The sequence below is a fragment of the Vidua macroura genome, chromosome 10 (assembly GCF_024509145.1).
Source record: "Vidua macroura isolate BioBank_ID:100142 chromosome 10, ASM2450914v1, whole genome shotgun sequence".
Classification (NCBI taxonomy): domain Eukaryota; kingdom Metazoa; phylum Chordata; class Aves; order Passeriformes; family Viduidae; genus Vidua; species Vidua macroura.
Genome location: NC_071580.1, coordinates 8,584,277 through 8,600,270, shown reverse-complemented (window position 1 = coordinate 8,600,270; position 15,994 = coordinate 8,584,277). Strand labels below are relative to the sequence as shown.

Here is a 15,994-nt window from a genome sequence, read left to right as displayed (position 1 = left end):
CACCATGACCCCAAGTACAGAGGCAGGCCTGACACCAGCAGCAGGTGAAGCTTTTCAACCAGTTATTTTCTAGGATTTCAGAGAAGGTTAGAGGAGAAGGTCTTATTAAAGGAGAGAAAAAGAAAAAAAAATCCCCAAATTATTTGCTTATTCCATCTGCTGTCTTGTTTGGTCAACACAAAGCAGGGGTAATCACAGGCTGAGGGCTGGCACCCACTAAGGGGACATTATAAGGCTATTTCACAACCTCCATCTCCACAGAAGAGACAACATTTTTGTCCATTTAACAGCTATTAAGGGGCAGAGCAGCCCAGGGCAGGATGCTCACAGACTCCCGGCCCCTGTGAGCTGGCTCTCTCAAGCCCCAGCAAGGCGATCCAGCCTGACCTTGTGCCATTCACACCCCAGCCCCACCAACACCTCCAGGACAAGCACAGGTTGAGCGAATATCTGCAGGGTTTCCCTGGGCTCTGAGCCGCGTGTGAAAGGCATCTGTGCGCTCACAGCAGCTCCGCCGTGCCCGGGGCGATGGCGCGGCGCAAATTGCCACAGACAGGGGACAGTAACGCGACCCAGCAGCCGCGAAGTGAGCCAGCATCCTTCCTCCGAGCGCACAAACGCATCGTGCCATGGAGCAGGGAGGTGACAAACCCTTGCCAGGCACAATGGGGAGGCCGTGGAGGTCCAGGCCTTCCCTGCAGGGAAGGGAAGCTCAGAGGGGATCAGGCTAATCAGCCTCAGGATCTCCTCAAGATTCACAGGGCGGGAGGAGTGCAGCAGTGCTGCCCCAGTCCCACCCTGCTCTGCCCTGCCAGTTTACGAGCACAGAGACTGGGAGTCCCTTAGAAAGCAGCTGGAGGAGGATGGGTGCAGATAGGGGTCAGAGGACCCTGGGAATAACAGCTCACCTTGAGCTATTTGGAGATTTTTGACCAGACACAAAGAGTCTGGTGAGCCTTGATGGCCTCTTGGAGCCATGAAGTGTCTCAGGGGCATGGTGCAGCCCCACTGGCCACGGCAGGAATGGGACAGGAGAGACCTTCAAAGAGCATCACAGGTGCCCTTGACCTAAGGACTGTGGTGACTTCACATCAAAGAAGCGCCGCTCCTTGCAAAAGCAATTCAGCACCAGCCCCATCCTGCCCTGCTGCCACAGCCAGATAAAAACTGAGCTGAAATTGGTGTCTCGCTGCCTACCCCCAAATTTTCCTTATTCCATGGATGGCATGAGACCCTGAAACAGAAGGTTTCTACTCATGTCCGACTCCAGGTGCCTCCAAACCACTGCTGGGGGACGCTGATGGGAGGTGCTGGGCAAACCTGGAGTAACAGCACAGCTGTGGGTCCAAAAAATCTTCCCAGGAAGCAGAACCGGTGGCTGGGGATGTGCCATGGTCATGGAGCTGAGAAGAGTATCCAGACACTTCCTTGCCAGCCCCATGAGCATTTCCATCACATTGGTACTGCAATTACAGAATCAGCCAAACGGTTAAAGAGGCTGGAGGGTTTGATTTAAATAAATAATAATAATTTAGCTTCCAAATTGCTCCCACATTGAGGTGCTTCAGGCTTTGTGCAATGCAATAAAAACCCTCTCTAAAAACAACAAAACATGCTAAAATGTTATCAGAAAAACACTACTCATTAAAATTAACAATTAAAACAAATTAGAAAGGCTCTACTGACACGGAGGGCGAAGGAGAGCATCCAAATGAGGAAAAATGCCTGGTAATTTTTAGTCACTGATAAGCAAAATAATGGTCTCATTTAGTACTGATTACCTAGAATTATTTAATTTTACTTCAAATTATTCAATTTTTGGTTCAAGTTACCTAGTAATTTTTAATTACCGATACATAATGCAATGACGAATGGCTCTTATTTACCTCTGTCTCCACAGAAGCGTGCAAGGAATCAATAGGCATTTCTGGCAAATTATTAAGCGACTTGATGAAATGACAGGAATGCTTTTCCCATTAGCAGGAGCTGCCGAGCCCCAGCCCAGGATGAGTGCTGGGGCTGGGCTCAGGCTGAGGGAGGAGAAGCCAGAGCAGCTCCAAGGCAGGGAGGCCTGGAACACGGAGCAGCTTTCGGGAAGCGACGGGGTCAGAGCTGGGAAAAGGCAAACCCACCCTGCTGCACTCAGGAAAGAGGCATTTGGTCCATTTTTAGCAGAGAGCAGGCTCAGCCACAGAGTCTTGGCTGCCTCATTGATTTTTCCCTCTTAATGGAAACAACTTGCAGGACTGAAAATATTTGCAAACTGCTCAGGACAAAAATGGGAGCAGCAATAACAACAGGGGCAGAGGGGAGGCTCTGCCAGGGCAGTGTCATGCTGTGCCCCTTTCCCAGCATCTCTAGGATGTTTGCCTTCCCCTGGGCATGCTGCCTATCTTTTTTTTTTTTTTTTTTTTAATCCTCAAGCAAGAGCATTCCCTGGGTATTTGCCACACAGGGACCAGTCTTGTTAAAGATGTGAGGGTGGAAAGGGTCAAAGGAAGAGGAACTGATTGTCCTTAACCTGTGCATGGATGAAAATCACCTCTTGTCACCTGCTGGAGAACTCGTGCCTCCTGCCAGAGCCAGGATTGCTCAGGCAACTCATATAGGCAGGATTAGAGCTCAGAACAATCTTCATAAATCAGAGACAGAGCCAGGAAAAACAGGAGGGTGTTCACCAAGACAAGTGCAAGGTTCAACTGAACAAATACAGGGCAGAGGGGAGGAAGCCTAAATAAATACAGGGAGAAGCTGGCAAGGCAACTACTCTGCAGAAGAGAGCTGGGGGATGTAATGGATTGCAGGCTGAGCACAAGGCAGGAGCCTTGTACTGCGACAAAAAAAAGATTAAAAGATTAAAAAAGGAGTATTGTTGGGAGATACAAAAAGAACATCTTGCCTCCAGCACCCTCCCCAGCCTGCCAGAGTCACCCCTGTGGATATGTCCTGTTTTGGGTGCCACCCTGTAATGGAGTGGGAAATGAGCAGTGAAAGCTGGCCAAGGTCACTGAGGTCTGCCAGAAGTCTGCAAAGCCTTGGAGTGAGTGCCTGGCTGGGGTCAGCCATCCCCTGGGGAGGGAGATGGGATGTCCCTCAGGTGGAGGGATCCTGCTGGGAGGAAGGGCGAGTGAGAAACAGTGGGCTGAAGCTTCAGGGAGGACAAGCTCCTTTTGGCTGTAATCCCATCAGGAGTGAGTATCACCTCCATCCCGAGGGGCTGAGAAACCTCCCACAGACCCAGCAGGGGCTGAGCTGGTCCTGCTGTGGTGCTGGGCTGTAGCTCTGGCAGCTGCTGCTCTCCTCTTGCCTTCCCAGCTCACATCCAGCCAGCCACGTCTTGCCCTGCCCAACACCACCACGACTGTTTGGCTGCTGAAGTGTTTTCAGCAGTCACTCCTATTATTTTTTTTAAATTAAAGAAATAGCTGTGAAACACTTGATAAAAATCTATAGCTCTCCTCGCCAGCTTGCAGATAGAGTCCCATGACTGTTCATATTGGAAATTCAATTCCAATCAGTGTATTGGCAGGAAAGGATTAGGGTCAGTGCCAAGCACATTCATCCTGGCCAGCACTTACATGAATCTCTGTGTGCTCCACCAGCTACTCCAGCTACCTGCAGAGGGCCCATCTCGGGAGTTGGCTGCTGGAATGACTCCCTGTGGGGCTCTCGTGCCAGCACCCCATGATGTGCCCTGTGGAGGGTGTGGGCACATTCCTTGGTGATGCCTCCACATGCCCAGGCTGTGCCTGCTTCCCTTCTTCCCAGCAAAGCTCCTGTGCAGATCAGAGAGCCCTGAGGCATCTGCTCTGGTCTCTGCTGCACAAGCAATGGGGCCTGGTGAGCAAAACCTTCAATGGTCCTTCCAACACTGTTCCCTCCACCTTCTGCAAGGACCAGCCCTCATATGAGGATACATACGGACCACCTAACAACAGTAACCAGGACTTTGCACACAGTAAGAGCCTCCAGGAACCCCTTCCATCACCTCTGGGGCTCTGTCCCATCAAGTCTCCCAGTCCAAGCTGCTCAAATACATCACAACACACAGCCTGGTGCTCAGTAGAGACCAGGACACCAAACTGCCTTTGGGCACGTGAAGGCAGGGCCAGGCAGAGCTGTCCGAGGCTGAGGCAACACAACAGTGAATGTCACATCAGGTTCAGGTGCCTCACAGTTAAGGAGATATTGGAAATAGAGTCAGCAGTGGAGAATTTCAAGCAATTGGGTTTTTTTAGGAGCGTGAAGATAAATCTGAATAAAAATGAGTAAGGTAGAGGCATTACCCACAGGGTTTTATCTGATCTGGCATCCAAACCTGCTATTGCCTCCACTTCCCTATCTCGAGGAGCTTTTTAAATGTGCACAGCTACAAATCACACTCTTTCAGTTTAAGTGTCAAATTAAATCAAGACAAACGTTCCCCTGTTCCACATTTCCTTTGGTCCTTGGCTAAGCCCTGCAGCCCTTTCCCAAACCTCCACCTCCCACAACCTGGCACAACCCCAAGCCTTTGCCTTGAGAGACATCTTCAGCCTGAACTTCCCATCCCTCTGGCATGCAGAGCTGCTCCACTGCCAGCCCCTCTTTCCAGCAAGAAAGTTGCTGAAGACTTTTTGCAGAGAAGTTTTGATGTCAAACTCTTCCAGTCACCAGCTTTAAGCCCTTTACCAGAAAAAGTCAGGGAAGGCCAGAGTTCATCTTGGCATCCAGCTCACTCTGCATCCAGTGTCCATCCCTCATGCAACAGTGAAAGCTCTGCTGGGACAGATGATGAAATCCAAAGAGCAAGAGCAGAAAAACTGATAAGAAACTCATTTTTACACCAGCACATGATTTATATGTGGTACTCACTGCCGTAAGATATGGCGAGGCAGAGAGTTTTGTAAGATTTTAAAGAAGATCTGACATTTATGCAGCTAATAGAAGATTCTGTAGCTTCATGAGTCAAGGTAGATAAAAGGAAGATGCCTGGAGGGAAGATAAGGCCATGTGCTTCGGAGCATAAGCTAATGACTAATAGCAAAAGACAAAGAAGAAAGCACCCCTGGGAGGCTGGGTTTTTCCTGTGTACCAGGTGTTTGCTTGTACCTTCTCTGAAGGTCCTGGCACATGTTTCTGCAAGATCGGATATGTGACGAGCTGCATCTCAGGCTTGCCCCAGGACAGCAACTCCCCTGCTCCTAAAATTCTAAGTTTTGTTTTGGTTTTAAATTAGACCCAGATCTCAAAGTCCTGAGAAGCCTCTGTCATTAATCCTCCTGACACACAACCTGGCCGCATGCACTGGAAATCATTGCTCAGGGGCTGGCAGCGCTCCAGGCAGAGGGGACTGAGTGCTGACTCACAGGGGCCCCAGGGATGCTGACACTGAGGGCAGGCACCAAGGATGTCATCATAGCTGTACCTGCACAGAAGGATCTTGTCTGAGCAAGAGCATGGTGCTGCTTGGACTCTGCCAGCAGCTGGAGGGACATGGGTGACGCTGGCAGGACAGACGGGTGCATTGCTGCTGGGCCCCATCTCCACAGAGGGGACCGCAGACCCCTGTGCACTCAAGTGCTCTCACTGTGGCACTTGCTGCAAAGCATGAGGCCAGTGTGCCACAGGTCAGGAGGCCCAGTGGCAACTCACAAGCTTCTCCTCTGTAGTAGGGTTAGGGAAGACATCACATATCCTGGGCTGGAGCTGAGCCACAGGCACAACTGCTCAAACGTACTGGCGCTGGGTGTGGTGGCACCGGGCTTTGTGCTCACGTGCAGCCATGTACTCCCACATCCCATCTCCATGTTCTTCCACTGCAGCAGCACTGCCACAAGCTCACCTCTGCCAGATGTGCTGCTACACTGCCTTCTCCTTTGAAACCCCCTGTGCCTGTGCTCTGACATCCGGAGCTGTCACTGGCGGCCTGCCGGCGCGTGCTCCGTGCCTCGGTCCAACATCTCTTACCTTCTCAGTGTTTACATGATCTCAGCCTCCTCCTCCCCCAGTCTGTCTGCGGGCTCTGTCCTGCCTGTCGGCACACAGAGCTCTCTTTGTACAGCTACTGTCCTCCGAGACAGGGATGTTTAGGTCCCAGGACCCATCCCCTTCCCCTACATCCCTGCATCCAACCCCACTCCATCAGGCAGCTCTAGGGCCATTAGCAACACGCAGAGTCCTCACCTTGAGATTTGTGGGCCCAAAGGCTCCTTTGCCTCCTGACCAGTGCTTCTACACAGAAGCAGACCCCATCTCTGGGGTCAGCCTGCCACTCTCTGCTTGCCCCAGCTCTGCAGGAGGCAGAGCTGCGCTGTCTGCACAGCCTCTGAGAGTTTCTGGCCATGGGAAGATCCCTCAGCTGCTAGATGGAGATGAAAGTCAGAGCACTGGTGGATGATAATTTCAACCCTACTGCTCAGACTCACCATGTTCCTTGCCTTCACTGCCACCTTCCCACACCTGCTTTTCCACTGTGGTGGGTCAAACCCTCCTATTGCCCTGCAGCCCCACGACTGAGGTTGGGTATTTTCCCCATTGATGCTGCCACTCTTCTCCTGCCTGCCCTGCCACAGTCCCTCACCCCACCCTCCAGGGCTGCTGCTCCCCCTCACACATCCTCATTCCTAGCAGGGCTGGTCTCTCCCGAGCATCCCTGCTTTGGGCAGGAGACAAGCTCAGCTGCAGCACTCCTAGTCTAAACAAAAACACAGGTACAGCACCCCGACCTCCTCCTCCTGGTGCTCTCCTCATATGCTTGTTTGTGCCTCTCCCAGCCACAGTCTGTCATTTACTGATGGTGCTTCAGCTTCCCTAATTCGAGACTGGGAGAACTCTGGGGAAAGATTGCTTTCTTTTTTATTTACATATTTCCACAGCACCCAGCAGACCCAGTCAGTGCACCAGAACACACACAGCCCCATCAGGAGCCAAATGGGTACTGGCTCCATCTCACACTTGCCTTCATGCCATCAGTGGTACCGCCACAGACCAGTGATAAGCCTACATTCCAAGGGCTACAAACACAAGGAAAGGAAGAAACCCTAAAATAACTCTCTCAGCCTGAAGCCGGCAGCACCCAGAGCCGTCGGGGAAACCCACCCCACCCTTCATGCCTCGTTAAAAAGGCTCAGCTGCCACTCAGCGGGCAGGACCCAGCTGTGAGGGACTGATGAGCCTTTTAGCATCCCGGCAGATTGCAGCGAGCGGGTGTGATTTGCTCCATCCTGATGTGGCAGAAAGTTGCAGCTGCGGAGAGCGCTCCGGCATTTGTTACAAAAAAGCTCCCCACCCCCTTTTTTTTTTTTTCTTTTTTTTTTTTTTTTTTTTTTTTTTTTCTTTTTTTTTTCCTTCTTTAAAGCGAAAATATTTGCTTCAAGCAGCGTGTAGCGGAGCGCTGTGGTACCCGCCGGCTGTCCCCGCGCTGTCGCAGCCCGGGCTGCGTGGTGCCCATGGCCCTGCTGCCATCTTCAGGGCATCTCCCACCAGCTCCCGCTGGCCCCGGGTGCGGCGGCTCTGCGGGAGGGCGTTCCTGGCCACAGCTCCTCCGAGACCAAAGGCGAGGGGAAAAAAGCCAACAGGCAACTTCTGGAGGACTTTCCACAGCACGATCCAAGAATTAAAAAAGCTAAACAGATTTTACATATTAAGACTACAACCCTTTAGTGCAACATTAAAGACTATTTACTTAAGAGGTTGTGGATGTTACGCTGGGAAGTTTTCCCTTCCACAGATGCTCCGAGCAGTGATGGGAGAAGCCTGCGAGCAGCAGTTCGTGGTGTTTTATGGCGTCGTTGCTGCTGCAGCCAAAAATGCTCATTATCCTCCCAAAGTGGACGTTTGCCAATGCTGTGGTGATGGGCAGCTGGTCCCTGGGGGATGGCTGTGGGTACTTTTCTTCTCCAAAATCAAATGTTGAGGACACCTTTGGATTGTCACAAGCAAGTCACTGCCTTTACAGTTATTTACAGAGCTGAGGATCTGGAAAAGCATCCATAAATCTTATCCTGTGCCATTTTCCCAACATGACATTGCCCAACCTTTCCTTCCTCCTTGCTCCATCTTCTCTCCTCTGGATGACCCTTGGGAAATCTGGAAGAATTAGAGATTAACAGAGAAAAATATTTCACCTAATCAAAAAAAAAAGATATAATCATAAGAGCTCATTTTGAGCCCAGAAACCTGATGGGCTTTAAAGCTTCAAGTTTTCCTCCTGACCACAGGGAGCCGTTCCCACTCCTCCGTTGGAGGCGAAAAGGAAGGTAACGCCTCCTGCTAAATCCAGATAACCCCGTTCATCTTCTGCCACGGATCTCTAACGTTTTTACTGGAGAGGAGCCAAACACTGGGAAATCCAAGCTTCACCTCCAGCCCACTCTCGGGCCACCTGTGCTCATGTCGGCACAGCTACGACGGCCCTGTGCCGCCTCCCGAGCCGTCCTGTGGTTTCCTCCCACCCCAGACGGCGCTCCTGGAGCTCTATCTCCAATCCATTATGCTAAATGGGAGGAACCAGAAAGCCAGACTTTGGGTCAGCAGATTTTTCTGGGGGAAAAAAACTAAAAAAGAGCAGGTTTGGCTCTTTGTAGACACACTTCCCGCTACAAGAAACTGTGGGAAACCCCAGTGGTGCTAAAGGAGCCATTTTGCCCCAGTTTTTTGATTTCTCTTCCCTGTCCAGGTCTGTACCTGCCACAGACCCGGTGATGTCTCCATGGTTTTCAAAGTTACGATCACCTGAAATTGTGTTTAGATGAGAAAAGCAGCTTTCATTAATGTCTAACATCTCCCCTGTGTGCCCAAAATGCTCAGAAAGCTGAAGAAAAATTAAAAGTCATAATGTATTTTTTTATTCTTATTGATTTTTAAGCCTATTTCATTTTGGGGAGCTGGCTTGTAATTTTGGAGCGCTTGTGGGATAATATAAGTACCTGAGGCCTCATGGCAGGATTGTACAAAGACTTTTACTCATGTTTTATTTTTCAGTAACCTTGATAGCTAAATACAGTCTTGTAGAGAAGAGGTTTTAATATTCAGGCTGCAAAAAATAATTGCTTTTCAGTATTATGTGCTAAACCACCTGATGGGGCCACGGCATTGGAATTCACGTGGGCAAGCTGGCCAGGACAGACCTCTAATGAAATGTGGGGACCAGCCTCCCCATCCCAGGGCTGCCCTGCTTTTTCCTGGCTTTTATTGCATGACCCTGGACTTACCACCAGAAAACTGGAATGTCGTGGATGTCGTGGCATCTCTTGGTGTTCATGGGCTCATCTGGCTGTGCAGGGCACACTGCAAGCCCAGCAGCTCCATATGCACATCCTTGCTCAGGAAGCCGTGCTTTAATCAAGGCTCTGGGATCCTTCCTTTGCTCGCCTGGGGCGGGGGGATTTTAACTCTAAACACATTAGAGTGCGAGATTGAAAGGTAACGTGTTCTCCCGGGGCTGCCGAACAACGGAAAGGAGCCTGGGTTTCATTTGCACAGAGTGTGCAGTGGGAATTTCCCTAATCAAATAAAAAGAAAATGAAAAACTCACTCTCTCCAAAAGTTTAATTCTCTTAATTACATTAATTGGAGAAACATAGGAGCCTCCTTTGCACGCCTTTCTTCTCCGCAGAGGAGAAGGGCTGCAGAAAGGGATTTCTCTTGCATGAGGGTGCAAGCTGGACTCGCATCTGCTGTCAGGATGGGATGGGGATGGAGGAGGCACAGCAGTGATGCTCTGTGGTCAACCTTGGCCCAAAGAGAGCCTGGATGATCCCTGTACTGTCAGATGACCTATTAATCCCTGGAAAATGTAATGAGGATTTTTCTCCAGGCTTCGCCTGCTCCAGATTCCCATCAGGTGTCAGAAGGGACATGGGGAGCGGAGCGTCTCGTCTCACCACTGGCTTCTCCAAGGCGTTTCAGCAGCCAGGAGGTGGCATGTAGCCCTGGAGGGGGCTGTGCTGTGGGCTGAGGTCCTCTGTCAGCTGCAGCCATGGGCACCCCCTGCCAGGTGCTGCCCACCTGCACGGCCTGGCCCCACTGCCCCATTAGCGCACGGGCTCGTTTAACGCTTCCTTGGGGAGAGCGGGGAGGTGACATCATGGCGAGCAGCAGCAGAGAGGGGGGAGCGGCTTCCGCCCCGCTCTGCACAGCCATGGCCCCCCAACAGCCCCCTGGGACTCACCCTGTCGGCTTTAACCCCTTTGCTACCACAAGGAAGGGAGGAACTTGCAAAACTGCCGTGGTGTTGTGTGTGTGTGCTGCCTGTCCCCACTGCTGGCCATTCTGAGCCAGGTGGGGATGTCATCCTCCAGTGGTGGGGACCATCCCCCAGATCCTCACAGCAGAGATGAATGGGACCAACAGAATAAATATATCAGAAGTACCTGCAAATTTATATTTCCTAGCCCTACTTGGAAATCAGTGCTTTTGGAAAATCTGGAAGGAAAAGGGTTTTGAATGTGAACCGACACAAGGCTCCTGCTGAAAGCAGCCTGGCCCCCACCTGATCTGCCTCCAGCTTGCTGGAGGAAAACAAACACTAAAGTAGGAACACGTATTGCTCTGCTCTTGGGCAAAATGTCTTCTTCAAGGGTCATAATTCAGGTTTCCCAGAGCACCTGAAGGGCTCTGGGGAGGGTCAGTGTTTGGGTGAGCTGAGGAAAACTGAGCTGGGTTGGACAGCAGGATCCCCCTCCGCACGCCAGCTCCCCGGCGGTCGGCCAGAGGCCTGCTCCCCACTGACACTGCAGCAGGAAAGGTGACTCTATAACTATAATTTTAATATATAATGAGAAAAGTCTGTGTTTACTAAAAAAAAAAAAAAAAAAGAAAATAAAATGGACATTTGGCTGAATGCTTTTCCTTGGTTAAAAAAAAAAGAAAATAAAATAAAAGGAAAAGGAAAGAGCCACCTTTGTAGGGGAGATCACGTCTGGAAAATTCCAGCCCAAATGACATAAGTTATGAGCAATTGAAAATTCGGATTAGAAAGGAACTGAGCAAAAAACCTCAAGTATGAGCATCAACATCCTGCTCATAGGTCCCCATTGCCTGAACAGAGGTCGGCAGTGGGATGGCTCCAGGGCATGCATGCTCCAGAATGCTTTAGGGCCTGCGGAGGGGAGAAGAGGGCAGCCAGGTATAATCCAGAGCCTCCTCCTTGGGCAGTCAATATCAGCAAAGAGCCACTCTGAGGTGACATAAATTACCCACAGCAAAACCCTTCGCCCCAAACACCTCCTGTTCCCTCCTGCTATCTCAGGGCAGGGCTGTAGCTACAGCCCAAGCTTGGGCTGTGCGTTAGTCTGAACCCACTGAACTCCTGTTGTTTCATGCTGGCTTAGCTCAGCTGAGGCAGCTTTGTGCCAGAAATCTCCTAACTGAATTTACTCCTGGCTTGCTGCAGGTTGGGCTGTGCCAAGAAATGCACAGGTGCAAATTAAATCAATATACCTGGTGTGGGGAGGTGCTGTGGGTATCTTTGTGGAAGGTTTGCATGGCTGTTACCAGACTGGCTTTGAAGCCAAGTGAAGCTCAAGCACTGTGTCTTCCATTTCAAAGCAGCCATGTGTCTGCAGGGCTTTGCCAGGCCAGCACAGCCATACCTCTGATGAGAGCTGGAAACACAACATGACACCAGCAGCAGCACCCTCAGGGTCCCTGCTGCTGAGGGACAGAGATGTGCCTGTCTCATGTGGCACAGCTGCAGGAGCACTGGCAGCCCTGTTGCCCCAGGGCAGGGACCAGGAGGGTGTCCTGCCCTGGCTCCCTGCTCTGCTGATGCCTGTTGCAGTAGGTGAGGCTGGGTGCAGCAGGGACTTCATCTGGACAAGGTCCCTATGGGATCAGGGTAACCCAGTGGCAAACTAGGTCCTGTGGGGACATCAAGAAGTGAACTGCTCCTTTTTCTGGGCAGGATAGGGCTGCTCTGCCTCAGCTCCATCCCATGATGCTCCTTCACTGGCAGTGCTGGTGCTGGAGATCCTCCTTCCCTGGGCTGCCATTCATGTCCCTCCCTCACTTGGTGTCCTAATCCTGTGTTTCAGTGTCATCAAGAGGATGAAGGTGAGAGCTCACAGTCCACCTTGCAAGCTCCCATGGTGGGAAGCGACCTCACAAACCTCTGTGCTGTGAGGTGACCTTGCAAGCCATGGTAGGAGAATACATTGAAGCCCCCATGGTGGGAGGTTCCCCCATCCTGGGCTCCAGAGGTCTCTTGATGGGGCAGAGATGGGTCCGTGGTTTGATTCCCACTAATGCAGAAGGTACAGCAGCCCCAGACAGGCAGTGACAACCCCAGGCTCAGCTCAGCTCTTGAAGGTCACTGTGGTCATGTCCACAGTGATGAACAAAACAGTGCCAGGGAGTGGAGAATTGTTAGCACACTCTGCTAACGTGACTCTGCTAAACATGACTTGGGGTGGTGTGGGACAGGGACCCTTCCTGGGTGACAGGGTGGGCATGGCCCCATCTCTGATGCTACCAGATTTGGATACCCTGGAAGTGATATGGTTCATGCTGCTTGGCTTCAGCCTCTCTGGACAAGCTGTGGCCAACAGCCAGGCAACACCTGGGACTCTGGGTTTGATCCACCCAGGACAGCACTTACTCCATGGTGCAGCTACAGAGGATGGGATTCAGCTACCCAAATATAATAGTAGCTGTTATATTTGGGTAGCTGAATCCAAAGGTGGGTGTCTGTGCTGCCTTCACAGCTCTGTCACAGGGATGATCTTGCCTGTGTCACTGTGCCCTAAAGCAGGCAGATACCCACAGTGAGAGCCACCCAGTTCCCAGGCCCCGGCACGATGGGAACTGGAGGCGCCCTTTGTCAAGTGAGGGTGCAGAGACCTCATGTGGGAGCTAGGCCTTGGGCTTGGAGTCAATGAACCCAGCCACAGACTGTCCCAAATCTGTTTTATTATCTGCATTGTTTATGGGCATCCAGACATGGCCCTGACAGCATGAGGGGCATTGCACCCCTCTGGCAGTGCTGTGCACACCCTGCATCAGCCCCAGAAGCCAGCACTGGACAGGATCCATGGACAGCATCACCCCCCTTAGTGAGGGCTGGGAGAAAGGCAGGATCGGTGGTGTTATTTTACTTAATTCATGATTAAATGCCCCCAGAAGAGTTTAGCCCTTATTACCGAGATATAATGGCCTATTAAGGGAGCAGCATTCCCTGGAAAGCAGCCCAGTGTCAGTGACTCCTTATTGCGATAAGAACTTAATAATCACACGTGGGGCGAGGACAGGAGGAAGCCACAGGCTGCCCATGGTGCAGCCCGGGGGCTCCTGCCCGCGGGGGAAGGGGGGTGATGGGAAGCCCCTCTGGGAGCTCTGCTGATTGAGAAGGAAATCCCCACGCTTGTAAATCTGTAATTCCTCACTAAATGCTTCGTAACGACAACAAATGTAAAGTAGTGTCAGAAACCTCTCATTTTCTTTTACGGTAAAGTCATGTCGTGAAGCCAAAGAAAGGAACTAGAGAAAAACTAATTGCTCACTCACTGTTTAAAATGTGCTGGTCTTCAGCATCTTTGCAGTTTCTTCGACCTGTTTTCCATGTTGTCCTACGAGCAGGGTGGAGAGCTTGAGCCCTTAGTGTCTTCTACCCTTGTAATCAATTAATTTCAAATTTAGCTTTCAGGAGAAGGGACCCCCCTCCTCTATGCCCATTTCTCAGCACATCACTCCTAAGTGTGATGGTCTCGCTTCTGGGTTTGTTATTGAACAGGGAACATTTTCTCAGCAAAATGTAAGGCTGGGCGATAAGGACTGGGCAGGAACTGATAGAGACTTTGCAGATCGAATATGATGTTGTTTATTTGACTATGATGTATATTTAAAGGTCTCAGTTACAATTGGCCCCAGGCAGTCTCTAATGAGCTGCAGCTGCCTGGACTCTCATTAGCTTTAATGACATCTTCTCAGTACATTTTTCTTGGGGTAAGACCTTGTCCTCTCTATGGTTGTGCACACACTAAAACCAAGAGACATCTCACCCTAAAAGGGCAGCCAACTCAAAACAGTGGAGCAATGATAAATGATGCAAGTGCCCAGAAGAGACAAACCTTTCCTGGAAGAGTCACTGTTTATTTAAGGCAAACTAAATGTAATTTACTTTGGCACGCCTTAGAATTAGCCCGGGAGGTATTTGCGCTGAGGCTCAAAAAGCGGGTAACAAAGTCACCGTGTGTGTTCAGCAAAGATCAATTTGCAATTTCCCTGATTTTTGCCATTTGCCTTACTCAATGGGCAACCATCTGCCTTCCCAAGAGCCACTTTTGGAGGCAGAAAAGCGGTGAGAAAAAAGCCTGGATTAGGGAAGGAGGTGAGAGCAGCAAACACAAGCCCCAGTGTTAGGCAGCACCTCCCCGCTCCCGCTCCAAGCCTTCGAGCTGCCGGCGCTCCGGCAGGCTGCTGCCTATTGATCCTGCCCCTCCATGCGGAGCCCCGGGCTCTTTTTTTCACTCTGGGTATGTCTTCTGGTGCTCTGCCCCTACCGCCAGCGGAGGCCTTATCCGACTTCCATCTCTTCTTCGGAGAATTGAGGGAGCAGTCATTAATCATCCGAGCTGTCCCCTCCGTGGGAGCACAATGGCCTTCTTTATCCTGCACTTCAACAGCCCTGACATGTACAATAACAATCAGCCTTGACGTATCTGTATTGCACCAAAGAGACTTACTCAAAAGGTTCTTTTGCAACATTTCGGGTTGTAGTTAAAATATATTGGTGTATTGTGAGGCGAGTGGTACAGATCATATCGGAGATGTATAAGGGTTTCTAGGTACCGGGGCAGCATCTCGCAAACATTTTTCTGGCTGCGTTGCTATCCCTGGCAGCGGAGGTAGAGATGGCTGGTGCTGGGAAGGTGATCCATGCTTTCATGGGGTGGTTTTCCATCCTGACTGTTTTCTTAGGGAATCTTTCTAACAGGGAAATTTGGCTGCTTCTGACTGAGACGTGCAGAGCTTAGGAAATTCCTGTCCCAAACTGAGTGCTGCTCTCATGACATGATGGATAGTAAAGCACCATCCCAGCAATGCTGGGAGTATCAGATTAAACTTGTATCTCCCAGCTGATGCCTTCAGACCAGTCCCACATAAAGGGGTTTCTCCACTACAGTGCAATATAGTGGAATTTTGTCCCCCAAACCCCGTCAGAGATACAGAAGTCTGCAGAGCTGGTCATAGGATTTGTCTGAGGGAATGTTTGGATCTCACTGCCACCACCACACATGTGCACCAAATGTCCATGGACACGGGGCAGGAGAAGACAAGCTGGGTATACCACAGCTCCTGGGCATGAGGGGGACAAGGAAGAGGTCAGGAGAGGGGAAGGGAGACACGAAAGAGAAATGCTGATTGAAAAAGCAGCGAGCTGCCTTCACCCACATTTAGTCCATTGAAAGTTGCGTTAGGAATTTTTAAGCCCTCCTTAAATTCCTGGGCTCCAAAATGCCACTGAACTAGCAGAGGTATTTCTGGACAAGTTGCAGGAGCTCCCAAATAACCAGGGAACACTAAGAAAATACAGAAAGATGGGGGTGGGGGAAATAAAAACAGGAAACAGGTGGGATTTACTTCTCCCTTTCCCCCCCCTTGTTGTTTCACTGCTTTCTGCGGGGGCAAGCTGCACCTCTGAAGCTCAGATTAAACAGTTTGCTACAAAATAAAAATGCATCTGAGCTAACAAGCTCTGAGATTTAGGGAGACGCCACTCCGGGAGATACACGCATAGGTCACCGGGGCATTTCTCAGCTCTCCAGACCCCGTGGGTAACTGCTTTGCCCCTTCCATCCTCAGTGAAACCTAAGCCTGTCGTTTGCTCAGAGCCAGGCAAGCTGCACTCGCTCAACTGTCCCAGCAGCTCCATTTGGCTTCACCGCTTGCAGATCCAACACCCTGCTCTGCCTGAGAGCAGCTGGGGCTAAAAAAGCAGCAGTAACAGAGCAAATATTGGGATTATTACAGTTCAAAGGCCTTTCTTGGAATTACAAATTGCTTTCAGTCCTCT

The 15,994-nt window shown here is 50.8% G+C and overlaps 1 long non-coding RNA gene across 1 annotated transcript; it reads right to left on the bottom strand.

Moving 5' to 3' along the window:
* Window positions 1-7,337: 7,337 nt before the first annotated feature.
* LOC128812249 (uncharacterized) lies at window positions 7,338-14,683 on the bottom strand. Its single transcript, XR_008438664.1, has 3 exons — window positions 14,481-14,683; window positions 13,486-13,547; window positions 7,338-7,903 (listed from the first exon to the last, which is right to left on the bottom strand). It is a non-coding gene; the product is annotated as an uncharacterized LOC128812249 (long non-coding RNA).
* Between the last annotated feature and the right edge of the window lie 1,311 nt (window positions 14,684-15,994).